The following is a 3,940-nucleotide window of genomic DNA, read 5'->3' as shown; positions in this document are numbered from 1 at the left end:
GCTCCCTTCCCGCCCCCCTCAGGCGCCGACTCTCCTCTTCCCTCCCGCCTCTCTCCGCAGAATGAGGGGGGAAAGCTGGGACCCTCGCTGAGGCGATGGCGCCTCACGCTGAGGTGATAGTGTCCCAAGTGGAGGTGATGGGCCCCAGGTTCAGGTGATAGGTGGCTCCAGGCTGAAGTGACGCTGCCCCAGGTGTTGACATGACGCTGCCTCGGGTTGAGGTGATGGGGTTGCATGCTGAGGTGATAGTGCCCCAAGCTGAGGTGATGGGGCTCCAGGCTGAGATAAGGCGGCTCCCATGCTGAGGTGATAGTGCCCCAAGCTGAGGTGGTGGCCAGTCCCCAGACTGAGGTGATGGGGCCCATGCTGAGGTGATGGTGCCTCAGGTTGAGGTAACAGTGCCCCAGGTTGAGGTGCTGGCACTCCGTTTTGAGGTGATGGCATCCCAAGTTGAGATAATGGTGTCCCAGGTTAAGGCAATGAGGCCCCATGCTGAGGTGATGGTTTTCCATGTTTTGGTAACAACGCCCCAGACTGCAGTGATGGTGCTTCGCATTGAGATGATGGTGCCCCAGGTTGAAATAATGGCACTCCTGGTTGATGTGCTGGCAGCCCGTATGGAAGAGATGGCGACCTAGGCTGAGGGGATGGTGTCCCAGGCTGAAGTGACAGTGACCCACTTTGAGGTGATGGTGCCCCATGTTAAGACAACAGGACCCTGGGTCGAGGTGATGGGCTCCTACATTCTAGTGGCAGAACTGTGGCACTAAGTGACATATCCTGAGGAAACAGAGAGGGGAAACTGATCTGGAGGGCTTCTAGGGACATCTGACCCAAATCCTTGGGGTTGGGTCAGGATTTTTCCCCAAGTGAACCTGATCTCAGCATCCTTGAATCTCAGTATAATTATTGCAGAAATGTGGATGATGCCTTCAGGCAGAGTTTTTTGCTTCTAGCACTGACTAGGTAAGTGGTGACTACCTACTGGTGATCTACCACTGGGAAGTGCAATGTCCTATGTATGGGTGGGAAAGGTTCCAGCTCTTTTGAAGGGGCCAGTTGCAGTATCAGACCTTGGCATTCCTTTAGTAATAGTAATGGTCCTTTTTAACAAAGTAGGAAAGAATTGCTTCCAGATTACTGATCCACACATTCAAAACTAAAAATTCAGCTCTACTTTGGCCTCCTTGTTCATCATGAAAAAGATTTAATGATATGATCATGTTTTTTTCTGAGCATACTGAATTTTGAGTTGAATCAGGGCTATGCAGTCAAGACAACTGTTGTGTATATGGCCCTATTTCTCTTGCCATGTGAACACACACACACACACACACACAGAGGCACACATGTATGTATGCATGTGTGTATAAATTCACACACACATATTTTAAAATACATATAGTGAATGTGTCAGGACACTACAAGAAATCTTAAGACAACTGAATGTCACTATGTAACCAGAGTCTAGTCCTACTTGTGCTACGCAATGTTTAATGGATGTTCTGCAAATCGTGTAGGCTAATTTTTCATACTTGGTCATGTGTTTCATTCCTATTTTTCTGGAGCCTTACTCTACTCACTGTTGAAATGCAGCTGAACATGAGCTGGCAGTGTGCCCAGGTGGCCACGAAAGCCAACGGCATCCTGGCTTGTATTAGAAATAGTGTGACCAGCAGAAGTAGGGAGGGGATAGTCCCCCTGTGCTCTGCACTGGTGAGGCCACACCTGGAGTATTGTGTCCAGTTTTGGGCATCTCAATATGAGAGAGATATCGAGGTGCTGGAGCAAGTGCAGAGGGGGGCAACGAACCTGGTGAAGGGCCTGGAGAACAAATCCTGTGAGGAGCGATTGAAGGAGCTGGGACTGTTTAGTTTGAGGAAGAGGAGGCTAAGGGGAGACCTCCTCACACTCTACAACAATCTGACGTTGTAGAGAGGTTGGTGCTGGTCTCTTCTCACAGACAATTAGCAATAGAACAACAGGGGAGGTTCAGACTGGACATTAGGAAAAAAAATTTTCACAGGAAGAGTGGTCAGACAGTGGAATAGGCTGCCCAGGGAGGTGGTGGAGTCACCATCCCTGGATGTGTTTAAGGGTCGTTTGGATGAGATGTTGGGGGATATGGTGTAGGGGAGAACTTTATAGAGTAGGGCTGATGATTGGACTCAATGATCCCAAGGGTCTTTTCCAACCTGAATGATTCTGTGATTCTGTGAAATGTTGAATAATTACAATTGCAGCTAAAATCAATGGAAGCTGTATTTAGAAAACATCAGGTGCTACAAAATGCTGAGCCTTTGCTGACCTCACAATGTGAGGTCTTAGGTACCTCATACTGGACACTGAATAGGTGCTTTTGTCCTTTCCTCCTGTGTGTTTCCTGTCTGCAAATAGGCAAAATACAATACCACTGTCTCACAAAGGTGTAGCCAAAAATAGTATCTGTTAATATTAGTGTAACTTACATATTTTGTAGAAATGTGGGTGTCCTAGTTCATCTAGAAAAGGGTTAATTTTCCCCAGCAGAGAGGGGGAAGGGATCTCCAGCCGGGTTATTCATAGTTAAGTCTGGCGCAGGAGCAAGGGAACTTTTTCCTTTGTTGCTTTGGTCACGGGAAGCACGGGGCTGTCTGTAACCATTGTGGTATTTCTCTGTATATCTTTTGTTTTGTGTACTGTTATTACTGTTTATTGTTGTTATCATTGCTACTGTTGTTGTTCAGATTGTTTATCACACTGTTGTATTACATTTTTTCTTATTGTAACCCGGGGTTTGTGCCCTACTTGTGTCCGAGGGAGGGGGAGGGACAACAGCAACGTGGTCTCCGGTCCCGGCAGGGCCTAAACCAACACAGTGGGCAACAAAAATTAGTGGTTATCTTCTGAGAGCAGTTCAAGCGATTTTCAGTAAAAGAGGAACAGGGACTAATGGAAAGTATATGATCATGTAAAGTCTATATCATAATGTCTTTATAAATTACATTCTTGTAAGGAGAAAAAAAATGTAAGTAGAAATTTTGCAATTGTAATATATAAACACGGAGGTAAAGTGTTATCAGACCAACTATGAATGCTTTTATAGAGACAGATTGTTTATATGGTTTCCACTGAAATGTGTCTGCATTTTATATTTTCAATCAAGTCCAAAGCATCTACTGTTTCAGGGAAAGTTTCAAAAGGCAAAGAAGATTGACAGTTTTGAGCCCCTTCATTCTTCAAGCCTTTGAGAAATAATCACAATAATTCTCTTGAGTTTCTTGAAAGGTGTCAAATAGGTTTCAAGATATTGGGAAGTACAACAGACAATCTTCTCTTGCTCTATTAGCTATATTCATGAAATTAACAGCATTTGCTACCCAGTAAATCTGTTTTCTCTCCTTCCTATGATTGTTTCTAACAGTCTTAGTTACCACTCTTCCATACCACCAGATTTAAAAGTTGACGGGTACTTCTGGGTTTTGTTCCTGAGAGCCTTTTAGGAATTTCTATAAACTCTTACCATGACTGTAATTACAATGCAGCACCACAGCAGTCATAAAAGAGCATGTCATTCATTCAAAGTTGTGGGTATGCTAAAAATAAAAACTAACTATACACTTTACACACTTTTTTTTTTTTTTTCCTATAAATGTCTATTTCAATTGACAAGTGATAAGTTGATAACCTTTATAGCAATGGGATCTGAGCCAGAATACCTCACAAAACAAAGTAAATGTGAAAAAAACTTAAGGAAAGTATTCCTTTTAAGCTATCTAAACATTTTAAAGGTGCAAATACGCTGAAGTTTAAAGTCTGCAGTACGGTGAAAGTGAAAGTAGCACGATTATCACTAAAGACAGATATGATAGTGTGTTCAGACCAGTGGGGCTTTCTCTAGTATATGTTATAAACAGGTAAATTATACTCCTAGCTCAAAAGAAATAAGTGAAGATACTGA

This window comes from Athene cunicularia (assembly GCF_003259725.1).
Source record: "Athene cunicularia isolate RWA chromosome 4 unlocalized genomic scaffold, athCun1 chr4_part1, whole genome shotgun sequence".
Taxonomy (NCBI): Eukaryota; Metazoa; Chordata; class Aves; order Strigiformes; family Strigidae; genus Athene; species Athene cunicularia.
Note: the sequence above shows the minus strand (reverse complement) of the source record.